This window comes from Homalodisca vitripennis, chromosome 3, assembly GCF_021130785.1.
Source record: "Homalodisca vitripennis isolate AUS2020 chromosome 3, UT_GWSS_2.1, whole genome shotgun sequence".
Taxonomy (NCBI): domain Eukaryota; kingdom Metazoa; phylum Arthropoda; class Insecta; order Hemiptera; family Cicadellidae; genus Homalodisca; species Homalodisca vitripennis.
The window spans coordinates 102,711,868-102,729,410 of record NC_060209.1 but is presented as its reverse complement, the minus strand read 5'-3'; positions in this window follow the sequence as shown (position 1 = coordinate 102,729,410).

Genomic DNA, 17,543 nt, shown 5'->3' with positions numbered 1-17,543 from the left:
AGAACTTTAGTGAACGGTGAAACACAAACGTGTCCAATGTACTTTACTATAAAAGCAGATGAAATCTTCGATGTAAATGATTTTATCACTAAGCAATTTAATAAATTATCACATCGAGAACAGACAAATCATCCAAATAGGGGTTCTGGATGGACATTTAAAAGTTGTAAACAATTAGTTTTGAGCCTTAATAAACACGAATTTATGAACGCAGGATCATATATCGATTTACCACAAGAGATCAAGGTAAAGAAAGCTTGTGTAAATATCAAAAATAAAGATGATTTCTGTTTTGTTTATTCTATCCGATGTGCTATTGAAAAACCCGAGACTCATGTCGACAGAGCAAAACAATACGAAAAATTTGTAAATGACGAGATATTTTCAGGTTTCGAGTATCCAATGTCCTTAAAAGATATACAATCATTTGAAAAACGAAGTTACAATTCCAAGTATAAGTATCCTAAAATGTCTATCAATGTCTATACTTATGACGAAAAACTCAACATTGTTCCATTACAAATTTCCGAAGTTTATAATGCCGAGTTAGAAATCGATTTATTGTATGTTAAACAAGAAGACAAATCTCATTATGTGTTGATAACAGGTTTAAATAGATTAGTGAGTTCTCAGTTATCTAAACACGAACATAAAAAATTGCTATGTAGAAGATGTTTAAGCCATTTCTACAAATCTGGAGATTTAACAGATCATTTAGAAATTTGCAAGCAACATGAAGTTTGTAAGCCAATTATGCCGTTTTCAGGTCAAACAACTAAATTTACTAATTATCAAAAGAAGTTAAGCCATCCGTACGTTATTTATATGGATTTTGAGAGCATATTAGAAAAAATTCCGACATGCAAGAACAATCCACAAAGATCGACTACAACCAAGATTCAGAAGCACATTCCTTATGGTTTTACTCTATATTTAGTGTCTAATGTGACCAATCGCATGTATAAACCGATATGTTATCGAGCCAAAAATGAAGAAGATTTACCTAATGTTCCAAAACAATTGTTTGAAGAACTCAATAAATTATCGAAATACATAGCGAAAAAATATAATTCAAAGAACATGAAACCTATGAAATTGACTGAAGAAGAAGAAATTTCGTATCAAAATTCAAACGTTTGTCATATCTGTGAAACAGAAGGTTTTGATGAAGAAAAAAGATAAAAAGTAAGAGATCATTGTCATTTAACCGGCATATTTCGAGGTGCTGCTCATTTATGTTGTAATCTGAATCTCAAATTTCCTCAAAATATTCCAGTTTTCTGTCACAATATGAGTAACTACGATACTCATTTGTACATAAAAGAATTGGCTAAACAATATGGAAACGTTGATTTGATTGCAAACACAGATGAAAAATATATAAATTATTCTGTAAATTCTGGATATGGCTATGAGTTTGACAATGATAAGCCTAGAAAATTCATCAAGTTTTCGTTCGTAGATACGTTCAGGTTCATGGCATCGTCTATTGAAAAGTTAGCTAAAAATCTAAAGAAAGAAGACTTCAAACATACAAATCATTTTATACAAGATGGACGAATATTGAACGCAATTCTAGAAAGACAACCAAATGACGAAGAAGAAATCTTTAAAATTCTATCTGGAAAAGGCATATTTCCTTACGAATTTATCGATAGTATTGAAAAACTTGATTACACAGAAGACCTGAAAATTCAAGATTTCTATTCACTTTTGACAGACGAGAGCATATCTGAGAAAGATTTTCAACATTATTTAGCTGTTTGGAATAAATTAAAGGATAAAAATCTTGGTAATTACTCAGATCTATATAACATCCAAGATGTTTTATTGCTTGCTGATATTTTTGAAAACTTCAGAAACATTTGCTTGAATTGTTACAAACTCGATCCAGCACATTATCTGACTGCTCCAAGTCTCGCATGGGACGCTATGTTAAAATTAACGAAAATTGAGCTTCAGCTAATTAACGATTATAACATGTATTTGATGATTGAAAAAGGTATTCGCGGAGGCATTTCTCAATGTATTAAACGATATGTTAAAGCAAATAACAAATATTTGAAAGATTTTGATGAATCAAAGCCTGAAAACTATCTGTTGTACGTCGATGCCAATAACCTTTATGGTTACGGGCTTATGCAAAATTTACCATATAACGAAATCAAGTGGATGAACCCGAAAACATATACAAAAGAAGAGTGGCAAGAAACAATTTTAGAACTCACTGGCGACGAAGATTATGGCTATATTCTCGAAGTTGATCTAGGATATCCAACAAATTTACATGAACATCACAAGGATTTACCTCTTGCTCCCGAACATTATAAAAACAAACTTTGCACAACTTTACTGGATAAAACTGAATACGTTGTTCATTCAAGAAATTTGAAATTTTACCTCGAACAAGGGATGGTGTTGAAACATGTGAATAGAGTTATAGCATTCGATCAGAAGCCTTTTATGAAAAAGTACATTGATTTTAACACAAACATGAGAACCAAAGCTACAAGTGATTTTGAGAAAGATTTTTACAAGCTTATGAACAACTCAGTTTTTGGAAAAAGTATGGAAAATGTGCGAAATAGATGTTATATCAAACTAGGAAATGAAGAATTTTCAATGAAACAGGCCAAGAAAACGAACTTCAAATGTTTCAATATCTTTGACGATAACTGTATAGCGAGTCACATGTTCAAACAAAAGGTTAAATTTAACAAACCGATCTACATAGGATTTTCAGTTCTTGACCTATCAAAATTGTTAATGTATGAGTTTTATTACGATAAATTAAAGAAGTTTGACCCAGATTTGAATCTGTGTTACATGGATACAGACAGTTATTTCTTAGAATTGAAACGAGATCCTTTTAAAATTATTAAAGAAAATATAGATGACTTTGATACAAGTGATTATCCAAAAGATCACGAATGTTTCACTACTAAAAATAAGAAGGTAATAGGGAAATTCAAAGATGAGTTAAATAGCGAAGTTTTAGAAGAATTTTGTGGATTGAGATCGAAAATGTACTCGTACAAATATCTAGACAAAAATCCAGTAAGATGCAAAGGGATTAAGAGAAGCGTTGTAAATAAAACAATAAATATCGAAAACTTGAAGAAATGTTTGTTCGAAGATAAAGAAGAATTTAGAGAGATGACAGTAATCAAAAGCTACAAACATGAGTTGTACACCGTTACTATAAACAAGTTAGCACTGAACGCTAAAGATGATAAGATAATTGTCCTAGAAAATAAGATCGATACAGTACCGTATGGATATAAAGGCGAAATTAAAACAGATATTTTAGGAGAGTTAAACAAAGTTGGAAACTTTGATATATAAATGGAAGATGATTTAATTCACTGTCACAAGTGTAAAAAGAAAACGAAAAATATAGATTCTAAGATTGTTCAAACTCAAAACGGATTGTATAGAATTGCAGCAAAATGTTCAAAATGTAAGACAAATAAGAGTAAATTTATAAAGAATCCTTATGAAAAACAAGTAAAGAAAGAATCTAAGAATAAGGAAGAAATCGAGATTGAAGCTAGAGAAATTCATGCACCAGTACGAAAAAAGTTTAAAAAGAGAAAAATTATAACTTTAGGAATTGACGATTTATGGGCAGCAGATTTAGTTATAATGTCTAACTATTCAGATCAAAATGATGGATTTAAGTATATGTTAAATGTTATTGATACTTTCTCAAAATATGCTTGGTCAAGAGCTATCAAAAGAAAAAACGGCAAGGATGTTTCAAAAGCTTTCGAAGATATAGTAAAAGATGCCATAAGGATCAATCACAAACCTCCTAACCTACTTCATACAGATAAGGGTTTAGAGTTTAAAAATAAAGAATTTAATGATGTTTTGAGAAAATACAACATTAAGATTTATCATACTGAAAACGAAGAGAAATCAAGTATTGTAGAGAGATATAACAGAACTCAAAATGAGAGAATGAAAGTAAATTTTGAGATTAATAAAAACTTTAAATGGATCGATATTCTTCAAAAAATCGTAAACAATTATAACGATACAGTTCACAGCACAATAAAAATGAAGCCCAAAGACGTAGATAAGGATGCAGAAAAGGAGTTATTAGTAACCGTTTTCAAGTATATTCCACCAGAAATTCACACGAAGACTAAATTTAAAGTCAATGATCATGTAAGAATTGTTAGTAAAAAACAAACATTTTCAACCAAATATAAGAACAATTGGTCAAGAGAAATCTTTGTGATTTATCAAATTAATAACACAGATCCTGTAACTTATAGTATAAAAGATTTAAATAATGAAGAAATAACCGGAAAGTTTTATGAATATGAATTGAGAAAGTCAAAGCTGTAATTTTTTCTATATAAATGGAGGCTCAAAAGAAGTGTACAATTTGTCAAGAATATAAATATTTTGAAGAATTTCATAAAAATAAGACTAAAAAAGGAGGAATAGAGTCTATGTGTAAAGTTTGTCGTAGTAAATATGAGAGAGAACTATACGATAAATTAGAAAAATTAACGTTAGAAGAGAAAAAATGTTGCGTTTGTAAAGAAATTAAGGATATTTCCAAATTTTACGATTGGCATTATAGTAAAGATAAAAAACATACACATTGTAAAGATTGTGCTAGAAGAATTATTCAAAAACGTCAAAAGAAACCGACTCTTTGCGAGTGTGGACGAATCATTCAATGGTTACCTTATCTTCAAAAACATTTACAGACAAAATATCATAATTCGAGAGTTTAACATTTTCATCGTGTAATAATTTTTTCTATCTAAATGGAGTCTCAAAAGAAATGTACAAAGTGTCAAGAATTTTATAAGGAAGAGAATAGAAAAGACTGTTATTGTAAGGTTCATGATAAAATGAACAAATTAACTTTAGAAGAAAAAAATTGTTACTTTTGTAAAGAAATTAAAAATATTTCTGAATTTAATAACTGGCAGTATAGTAAAGATAGAAAAGATGCTTTTTGCAAAGATTGTGCTAAAAAAATTTTCAGCGAAAGTTATAAAAACGAAATGCCTTGTGAATATGAAAAAAAGATTTTACAATGGTTACCTAGTTATGCTAAACATTTACAAACAAAATATAATAAATCGAGAGTTTTTAGTAAAATTTAGAAACATTTTCATCGTGTAATTTAGATATTCTATAAATCAGTCGAGATTCTGCCATATTTGTAGTAAAATGATTTCCGTTGTATAAAATATTCAAAGATTCTTTCATTTGGTTGTAGAGATTTATACTATTTGGATCTCCATGTCTTAATAAAATTTCCATTTCTGGGTAATCAATTTCAAGTTCTTTCAATCTTTTCGGTATTTCTCTCTTTTGAGCTCTGATAACGTAATAAGGATATTCCCACATGTGATTCTTCTTAATTAATACAAAAACATGGTGTTTTTTTCTTAGCAAAATCTTTACAAACAAGGTCTGGTTTCATTAAGTCAATTTTTACACTTTGTTTTGCGATTATTTCCGTTTTTATTTCATCTTTAATTTGCAAGTGTTTAACTTCGTCCTCTAAATATTTAATCTTGTTTTCAAGTTTGTACTCACCAAATTTACGAATACTTGGCAAAACTTCTTTTGTAACCCACTTTTTAAACAATTTCGCTTCTGATTTATGCGATCTCAAAATTAATGAATAAAGTCCAGATTCATTAACGAAAACAGTGTTGTTTTGAAAGTTTGAAGGTAAGCTATTCAATAGCCCCCCTTGATTCATGTCTTTAAATGTTAATTTATCATCTTCGTCAACGTTTAATCTGATCGTTTGCATAGTATTTTCATATTCTAGAATTTTTGCAACATCTTTAGCCTTAAACCAGATCATATTGTTTTCGTCTACAATCGTTAAGATATTTGTGTTATTGAATTTGAGTTGATTATTGAGTAGGCCTACAAGTGACTCCATTTAGATAGAAAAATTTTTAACTAGTAATTTTTATTTCAGTATAAAGACCAGATTCATTAATGAAAACAGTGTTTTTTTTAATATTTTCTCGGGGTCTATGGGATAGACTCCTGTAATTTATACATTCAAAAGTTGTATTATCGTCATTATCGACATTATTTATGATAGCTTGCCTCGTGTTTTCATATTCTAAAATTTCTGCAACATCTTTTGCTTTGAACCAAATTTCGTTATTTTCGTCAACAATCGTTACAATGTCTTTATTATTGAATGTAAGTTGATTATTTATTAGATCTAGAACTGTCTCCATTTAGATAGTAATTTTTATTTCGAGAATAAAGTCCGGATTCATTAATGAAAATAGTGTTGTTTTGAAAGTTTGAAGGTAAGAACGATTCGTTCCCCCCTTGATTCATCATTCTTTCGACAATCTTAAATATATTGTTGTTTTACTCTCATTATTTAATAAATTTCCCTCAGAGTCTTGTATAGTTAGAACGATTTTTTGAATTCTTTTAATATTTTTTCTAATTGGAATATAATCGATTTCATTCGGTTTTTCACTGATTTTTGATCCATATGCAACATTTGGGAAAAAAGTGTACAAAATTTCAGATTCTTTGTGTAAATGTTCGGTATGAGTTTCAAAACTAGGTTCAACGAGATTACAATGTACTTCAATTACATCAAACGGTCTAAATTTTGGCGTTTTATTTCCTAAATATACCTGATTTGGCTCAATAGTTTCTTGAACAAACCCTAATAAATCTACTATAATTGCTGAAAACATTATTCTTACTGGTGATTTTATTTGAATTTTCTTAGAGAGATAATTTTTTTGCATTTCAAACTTGTTTTCGTCAAAGTTTAAAGATTTATCTGATTGTTTGAATGTTTTCAGATAATTTTTAAGGGAATTTTTTATTTGATCGAAGGTATAATATCCTTTGTTTAAACCATAATATTTTGTTATGTTCTTCTCACTAAATCCTATACAATAAGGAGAACTTTCACTAATATTTATTACAAAATTGTCAGAATAAAAAACCGCTTAAACCGATGAAATAATTTGATTCTTCCTCTAAATGAATAGGATGTTCCAAGTTTAAAACTAATTTAGAGCTTTCTGAAGTCAACTTGAACAGCTTCATTTTCGCTATTTAAATGGAGAAATTTTTAAAGCAAAAAGATCAGATAAAACTTCAAACGTTTGAAGAAAATAAGAAAGATCAACCAATCAGATTGTTAATTGTTGGTTCAAGTGGATGTGGAAAAACAACTTTATTATTGAATTTTATCTACAATAGGTTGATTCCTTATTCCAATTTGTATGTTTTTAGTAAATCTTTAGAACAAGACACATACAAAAAATTACAAGAAAGATTTGAAAATATTGAGAAAAACTTAAACAAAGAAATATCACATTTTTATAATGCTTCTGAGGACATAGTTCCATTAAGCGAATGTAAACCCAATTCGTTAATCGTTTTTGATGATTGTATTTTGGAAAATCAGGACGTTATTAAGGAATATTTCGTAATGTCTCGTCACAAAAACATATCTTGTATCTATCTTTCCCAATGCTTTTCAAAGGTTGATAAACAAGTTATTAGAAATAATTTGAATATGTTGTGTGTTTTTAAGCAAGACGATCACTATTCGAGAAAGATTTACAACAATTATGTGGGATCTGATATGAGTTTTAACCACTTTAATGAATTGTGTGATAAAATTTGGAAAGAAGACTACGGATTTTTAACTATTAATCTAACTTTGAAGCCTAAAAATGGTAAATATTTGAATAAATTTTCTAATATAAATGCTGCTCAATGGTATGACAAATCTACTTGATAAAATATTTGTTACAATTATTTTTACATTATCTTTACTTTTTATTTACATTATGAAAATAACAGAAAAACGGTAAATCTGTTCACGTTCCACGTTCACGTTTATGTTTCACGTTCGTGTTTCACGTTCATGTTTTACGTTCGTGTTTACGTTTCACGTTCGTGTTTCACGTTCATGTTTTACGTTTCGTGTTCACGTTTTTACGTTCCACGTTCGTGTTTCACGTTCATGTTTTACGTTTCGTGTTCACGTTTTTACGTTCCACGTTCGTGTTTCACGTTCATGTTTTACGTTTCGTGTTCACGTTTTTACGTTCCACGTTCACGTTATACGTTCCACGTTCACGTTTCAAAATTTTTCTAATTAAATGGTGAACGTAACTTCTGAAGAAGCGAAAAAACTTGATCAAATCGAAAAGAAATTAATCAAAGAATTTAAAGAACAGATTCGAATTGATGAAAAAGAACAAGAATTTATTCAAATAATCAATCAACCTGTAACTTCTGCAATAACAAACGTTGAGGGCAAAATTGAAAATGTTTTAATTTCGCCTTTATATCCATACGGTACTGTATCGATCTTATTTTCTAGGACAATTCTCTTATCATCTTTAGCGTTCAGTTATAACTTGTTTATAGTAACGGTGTACAACTCATGTTTGTAGCTTTTGATTACTGTCATCTCTCTAAATTCTTCTTTATCTTCGAACAAACATTTCTTCAAGTTTTCGATATTTATTGTTTTATTTACAACGCTTCTCTTAATCCCTTTGCATCTTACTGGATTTTTGTCTAGATATTTGTACGAGTACATTTTCGATCTCAATCCACAAAATTCTTCTAAAACTTCGCTATTTAACTCATCTTTGAATTTCCCTATTACCTTCTTATTTTTAGTAGTGAAACATTCGTGATCTTTTGGATAATCACTTGTATCAAAGTCATCTATATTTTCTTTAATAATTTTAAAAGGATCTCGTTTCAATTCTAAGAAATAACTGTCTGTATCCATGTAACACAGATTCAAATCTGGGTCAAACTTCTTTAATTTATCGTAATAAAACTCATACATTAACAATTTTGATAGGTCAAGAACTGAAAATCCTATGTAGATCGGTTTGTTAAATTTAACCTTTTGTTTGAACATGTGACTCGCTATACAGTTATCGTCAAAGATATTGAAACATTTGAAGTTCGTTTTCTTGGCCTGTTTCATTGAAAATTCTTCATTTCCTAGTTTGATATAACATCTATTTCGCACATTTTCCATACTTTTTCCAAAAACTGAGTTGTTCATAAGCTTGTAAAAATCTTTCTCAAAATCACTTGTAGCTTTGGTTCTCATGTTTGTGTTAAAATCAATGTACTTTTTCATAAAAGGCTTCTGATCGAATGCTATAACTCTATTCACATGTTTCAACACCATCCCTTGTTCGAGGTAAAATTTCAAATTTCTTGAATGAACAACGTATTCAGTTTTATCCAGTAAAGTTGTGCAAAGTTTGTTTTTATAATGTTCGGGAGCAAGAGGTAAATCCTTGTGATGTTCATGTAAATTTGTTGGATATCCTAGATCAACTTCGAGAATATAGCCATAATCTTCGTCGCCAGTGAGTTCTAAAATTGTTTCTTGCCACTCTTCTTTTGTATATGTTTTCGGGTTCATCCACTTGATTTCGTTATATGGTAAATTTTGCATAAGCCCGTAACCATAAAGGTTATTGGCATCGACGTACAACAGATAGTTTTCAGGCTTTGATTCATCAAAATCTTTCAAATATTTGTTATTTGCTTTAACATATCGTTTAATACATTGAGAAATGCCTCCGCGAATACCTTTTTCAATCATCAAATACATGTTATAATCGTTAATTAGCTGAAGCTCAATTTTCGTTAATTTTAACATAGCGTCCCATGCGAGACTTGGAGCAGTCAGATAATGTGCTGGATCGAGTTTGTAACAATTCAAGCAAATGTTTCTGAAGTTTTCAAAAATATCAGCAAGCAATAAAACATCTTGGATGTTATATAGATCTGAGTAATTACCAAGATTTTTATCCTTTAATTTATTCCAAACAGCTAAATAATGTTGAAAATCTTTCTCAGATATGCTCTCGTCTGTCAAAAGTGAATAGAAATCTTGAATTTTCAGGTCTTCTGTGTAATCAAGTTTTTCAATACTATCGATAAATTCGTAAGGAAATATGCCTTTTCCAGATAGAATTTTAAAGATTTCTTCTTCGTCATTTGGTTGTCTTTCTAGAATTGCGTTCAATATTCGTCCATCTTGTATAAAATGATTTGTATGTTTGAAGTCTTCTTTCTTTAGATTTTTAGCTAACTTTTCAATAGACGATGCCATGAACCTGAACGTATCTACGAACGAAAACTTGATGAATTTTCTAGGCTTATCATTGTCAAACTCATAGCCATATCCAGAATTTACAGAATAATTTATATATCGTTCATCTGTGTTTGCGATCAAATCAACATTTCCATATTGTTTAGCCAATTCTTTTATGTACAAATGAGTATCGTAGTTACTCATATTGTGACAGAAAACTGGAATATTTTGTGGAAATTTCAAATTCAGATTACAACATGAATGAGCTGCGCCTCGAAATTTACCTGTTAAATGACAATGATCTCTTACTTTATTATAACTCTTATCTTTCCAACTATCAGGAGTAAAACCATACTGAATTGACTCAACATCATAAGCAGACCATTCGCAAATATGACAAACGTTTGCATTTTGGTATGAAATTTCTTCTTCTTCAGTCAATTTCATAGGTTTTTTGTTCTTAGAATTATATTTTGTAGCTATGTATTTTGATATTTTATTGAGTTCTTCAAACAATTTTTTGCAGGAACATTAGGCAAATCGTCTTCATTTTTGGCTCGATAACATATCGGTTTATACATGCGATTGGTCACATTCGAAACTAAATATAGAGTAAAACCATAAGGAATATGCTTCTGAATCTTGGTTGTAGTCGATCTTTGTGGATTGTTCTTGCATGTCGGAATTTTTTCTAATATGCTCTCAAAATCCATATAAATAACGTACGGATGGCTAAACTTCTTTTGATAATTAGTAAATGATGTTGTTTGACCTGGAAATGGCATAATTGGTTTACAAACTTCATGTTGCTTGCAAATTTCTAAATGATCTGTTAAATCTCCAGATTTGTAGAAATGGCTTAAACATCTTCTACATAGCAATTTTTTTATGTTCGTGTTTAGATAACTGAGAACTCACTAATCTATTTAAATCTGTTATCAACACATAATGAGATTTGTCTTCTTGTTTAACATACAATAAATCGATTTCTAACTCGGCATTATAAACTTCGGAAATTTGTAATGGAACAATGTTGAGTTTTTCGTCATAAGTATAGATATTTATAGACATTTTTGGATATTTGTACTTGGAATTGGAGCTGCGTTTCTCAAATAATTGTATATCTTTTAAAGACATTGGATACTCAAAGCCCGAAAATATCTCGTCATTTACAAATTTCTCGTATTGCTTTACTCTGTCAGCATTCTTTTCGGGTTTTCCAATAGCACATCGGATAGAATAAACAAAACAGAAATCATCTTTATTTTTTATATTTACACAAGCTTTCTTTACCTTGATCTCTTGTGGTAAATCGATATATGATCCTGCGTTCATAAATTCGTGTTTATTAAGGCTCAAAACTAATTGTTTACAACTTTTAAATGTCCATCCAGAACCTATATTTGGATGATTTGTCTGTTCTCGATGTGTTAATTTATTAAATTGCTTAGTAATAAAGTCGTTTACGTCAAATATTTCGTCTGATTTAATAGTAAAATACATTGGGCAAGTTTGTGGTTCACCGTTTACTAAAGTTCGTTCATATTCACATTCCAAAGAGAGATATCCTTTCATATTTTTAACATTCTCTTGAAATTTTTCTATTAAACTTTTAATTTCTGGCCTCATAATTGATAGATATTTGTAAATTGACATGGAATTATCGTTTAAATTTGTTAAAATGTATTGCTTGAAAAGACCGTGTATTGAGGATAAAACTTCTACATCTATGATATTTTCAGGTTTTTCGTTAAGAGTTTTATCAATTTCTTCGATCATTTCAGACTTAGTTTTGTCGTTAGTTTCGATAGCCAACTTTTCAGCTATTGAATGAATTTTTTCATCATTAAATAGATTGAGATCTTTTTTATCTTCCTTAAAGCTTTTCTTTAATTCACGCAATTTTTCTATATTGTACATCTTTTCATGATCTACAATTTGATTTTCTTTAGCCCAATTCCTCAAATAATTTAGTTCTTTTTCATAAATATCCTTATTTTTCAGATGATTCTTTGAATTATAATGCCTGGTGTAATGATGTTCAAAAACATCTTTTTTGCAGTATGGACATGATACCTTTTTCCTCTCCATTTAAATAGGGAAAATTTCTTAACTATGAATTTGAAAATGTAATGATTTTTACTTGAATTTGACAGAAATCAGCACAATTTCTGGTGAAACAGTGATAGATTCTTCTATTTATTATAGAAAAATCTGTAAACTAAGACTTAAAATTATTGAAAAAATAGTATAGTTATAGGACAAAATAGTACTTTTATTACTATATTGGTTTGTGTGAGGTAATTTAAATTCTTTATACTATTTTTTCAATAATTTTTTCTTTAACTTTTCCAAGATTTTTCATTAAGATTTTAATATATTTACAACAGAATTTTCGTAGATTAGAAGCAGATATGAGATCAATAGATTGATTCGAAGCATATTTGACTAAGTTTCAGCTTAAGAAAGTAGAATCAAACAGCTATAGATTCGTTTATTTTAAGTTCATGATTTATAGATTCGTTTATGGTTCAATGAACAGTATTTTACATTGATTTTCTGACTGTCCCAAAAGTGGTCTATAACCGCCATATTCATATCTACTTATATATATATATATATATATAAACACATATATACATATATATGTTAGAATTACAAGAGATATCAAACATACTTGTATTGGATTCACATACATTTAACACAATAATTTTATCAGATACTGAATGTATTTAACAATTGGGAATCGTATTGACTGTCTAATGGTAATGCTGGTGATCTAATCTGCTGTAGAAGTAGGGAAGTTAAGTGACCACTTAAACTTAATTTCTTTAGAACTAAAATACTGGCCATTCTTAAATAATAATGTACACTTTACGAGTGATGTTTTGTGATACAAAATGTTGTTTTCGTTTGAAATAATGAAAATAGTATTAATTAATTAATTGTTAATGACCCTGCAATATTAATATTGTATATAACATTGGAAATAATATATAAACTTGTTTAATTAATTAACAAACCACAAACAAATATTTTAGTTAAGCACACTATTATAAGTTAGTTCAGCCCCACAGAGCGGCTTCTTTATAACAGACATTAAGCTGATAACTGGACTGCCATCGTGTTTATATATTGTTTGTAACATGTGCACGCAGGGCACAAATTACTGGCAGTTGCGGTCAGTGGTTATTCCAAAGATCACATTATTTTTTGTTTTGTTATGTTTTTACAAGCTGGAATAAATTCATTATTTAATATTAAATTCATAACTAAATAATGAATCAGCGAGGATGCCCAGAATTTATTGAAGATCGAAATAAGCAGGATAAATTATACGGTCCCTGTAATGAAAGCTCCTTTAAATTAAAAGCACAACGGAACAAAGAGGCTAACGAGCTCACTGAAACCTTTCTACTTACGATTTCTGTTCTGAGATAAATGCCAATTCGTCTACAAGTCTCCATGGCCATCTCTAAGCTCTTCTGCTGATTCAAATTATCGTAGTAAAACTACTTCAACTGGAATTTTGGCAACCAGTATCAAGTTTTATTTCAAGAAAAAGTAAGATTAACAAACAAAAGAAATTATAGCCTATTTTGACTTGACTCACAACTAATCAGTAGATAATAAATGAATTAACAAAAACTCTGTAAAAATAGTCATTTATATCAATGATCTGAGTTAACTTAACGTATTTTTTTACAACTGTATAATTAAAGATTGAGTTTTAAATGGTAATTTAAAGTATATGTAATTAATCACGAGTTTCAATGGAGTGATATTAAGTACACTAAACTAGGAAATCTCTTCATAAGTAGACTTATAAATACTATAAAATGATCGCAAGACATACAAATCGCCCTGTAATGTACTTTTTATGTGTAGCTTACTAAAACTCTAAATTTACATATCCTTCAAGTTACCACATTTACCTTTACCCTATGCCATGCCGTCACAACAACTATACGTATACGTTTTCCCTAAAGCTTTTGAAATTTGACATTTTATTATATAAAGTTTCGGAATTTTACTATAGTATATCGGAGTTACACGTTTTTTAATATTATCATAAAATCATTCTGTCACAAGTTATTTTAAATAAAACTTCTACAATAGCCCCTATCATGACATGAGTAAATATTACCTATAACAATTACAAATTTCAAAATTCGTTTAATCTATATTAAAGGGTGAAAGAAATAAGTTTTACAAGAAACATGCATGAAGGCAGAATACAAAAAACTTCAAAATCCCACTAGGTTAAAAAAAATACCTTATAATAACCATACAAAATTACCTCTTGAATCAATTTCCGACGAGCGTTCTCAAAAACCCTGCATTTATGAAGAATTTGATTATTTTAGATATCGTAATCATGTATAGCCTGTATTATTTCTACATGTATGCAAGCCTACCATCAGATATTTCAGTTTTTTCCATAATATTATCTTAAATACATTTTTAACATGTAAATATTGTTTATTATTTTATTAATGCAGTTCATGTAATAGAACGTATAAAGGTGACAAATATGCTTTATAAAATAAAGAATTCATAATTAAAATATTTGATCCCATGTGTAATATCTGATGCAGATATAATTCCAAAACTAAATACGGTAGAATCACGACGCTACTCGCACGACGTATAATTTACTTTATAACGATTGTAAATGTTCTTTTAACGCAGCCACTAATAGAGAACTCACTATTTTTAGCTAAAGGAATTCATTTACAAATTTTAGATTATTTCTATATGGGTAATGTAACTATTAATATTCACAAATTTGTGATACAAAAGAGTACTACAAAAATGATTGATTAATTATTCAATGTTTTTGGTAAATTATAAACAATAAAAGGTTTCTCTCTTTGTAATAGCCGAATATATTCATAAATGTAGTAGCCCAAACGTGACCTTAGTTACATTAATCATATGAGTAAGTATGTTGGAAACGAGAAAAACACGTGTAAACAAAATATTAAACGGGATATATTGTGAAGGTTAACTATATGAAGTTTTCCAGTCACGGATTAACGCACGCCATGATATTACTCTGTTAGATTAAATGCTTTTATTTAAATAAAGCTTAAACATTTTACCTTATCATTCAATGCCATCATCATAACCAGCTAATCAGTAAAGTAATTTGTATGTTAGGTTAACTAGAATAAAGTTATATTTAGTAATTAACCATGAAATGGGCGGAGCAGGGATGTCATGTATGATATTACTATGCACTCAAACATACATTTATTGGTACAAACGTTTATATTAACTTACCATCTTGTGTTTCATTAAGTATCATAAGGTTATCGATTTTAAACAAACTTGTGGACAATACACAAAATAATTGAAATTGTATTTAATTCTGGTTAAACAGGTTTAAGAAATATATTTAAAAGGATCTAAATATTTATAGAGATAGGACTGTAAAGTTGAAACAATTGTTTTACCCGTCACGCCAGGGACTTGTAATGCGCATTTTTGATCAATCAGATTAACTAACATGCACGTGTAGACAGCAAAAATCTAACTAAAACTCGTGATAATCGGTCAACGCGTTTCAATGTAATCTTGACAGAGACAGACAGATGAACAGACGAAATGACGGCAGTAGAGTTGATGTATGGATCTCACTTCTAGCTAATACGTATTAGGTGAGCGTTTAGCAAAGCCTCACCATATACTTTTTGAAGCGAAAAGTCGATTTCTATTGATCTGTATGCACGATAGTTCAGTTGAGATAACCCAGCGGCATCAAAATCAACAGACAGAATCGACAATGTAAATAGAAATACTAAGTTCGGAGTAAATTACAATGGCCACACACACACACATATATATATATATATATATATATATACATATATAATATATATATATATATATATTTATCCTAGAAACTTTAAGAATGTCCATAAAAAAATTCTGTACACTCGGTTGACTAGTTTCCCCATAAAAGCAAAACAAAGGCGCTTTTGCATTTATAATATTATTAGGATTAGTTTGTTTTCTGTAAAGATTTTGCAATATGCAAAAACTTAATTATGTTACGTGTGGTGTGTGAAATTTATTTAGTATATTGCAATATTAAAACAAGGTATATCCCCCCAGCAAAATTAAATTATGAAAAGAAGTTCCTTTAACTCTAATAAAAGCTACGTCATCATCCACTTACGTCCTTAACTCCACTCCCTTCCTTGCACTTCACTGGCATTCTCTCGTTAATACTGCTCTTCTTAACCACCGTTCTTTGTGAGTAATACCCGATATTCACTGGTATGTTAATTGTTTTATTTATTATTCCAAAAAGACTGTGTAATTACCAAGTCGAATCAAATAGATAGAGCAATTTATACTTTTATTGACATCGTGAATCGGTAGTCAAACAAAACGAGAAAATTGTCATTAAGATGATAAAAACTAAAAAGAGAGCCAGTAATGTTAAAACGTTAAAAATGTCTCATTTTTTTGTTATTTTATACTGCTTTTTATTATTCTCACAAAAAAAGAATGCAATATGTCCACTATTTCGAGTGATGGGTTTTGCTAACGCTCAAATGAGTGATGTGTAAATAATACATTGTAATTTGAAAGTTCGTTTGAAATAACAAAGGCTATGCGTTTTTGATCGGATAATGAAAGTCAAATGGAAAACCGACGTATCTGAAAAATCTCACGTTTAATATTTTTCCCATGTTCCTACATTTATACAACACAGATTCGTAATACTTAGGCAGTAATGCACTTTTCAACAGCAGTTTTTATGCCATGAAACTTCAAAACATTTTGCTTTAATATAATCGTATACATCCTAGGAATTATTCATTATTCTCAATATATAATATTGACGAAAACCTCACTTATAATTTGCAAGTGTAATAATTGACTACAGGTAAACAAAGAGAGCCAACGTACCGGTACTGATTCTGGTACTAGGGACAAACATATCCAATAACTTGGTCTGATTGTGTACAGATGCACCAATAAATATTGATGAGCGAACATTGATGTGCAAGATTGTTCCACTCCTAGCACAAAATCTGTATTTGTGAGTTCCGTGGGTTTATCCTACCAAAAGACCCTATCATGCTTTGAGAGGGATTTGGAAACTGAATTGGATCTTCAAGTTTTATCTCATTCTATGCTTTACAGACGGTATTAATTTCTTGACTTTTTATTTTTCATTGCCACATGCTTGAATGTGATACATTTTATGAATAGAAAAGACAGAACAATTTAAATATAGTATTAAATTTTGAAATTAGTTTATAGGGGCATCAATTAATCAAACTACATTACAAGCAGTTTAATAAAACTTTAAACATTAATTTAAAGAATATTTCCTAGAAGGAATGACTTATTTATAAAATAAAGTAAAAAAAAACATTATACTTTACTTAGTAAAATATAA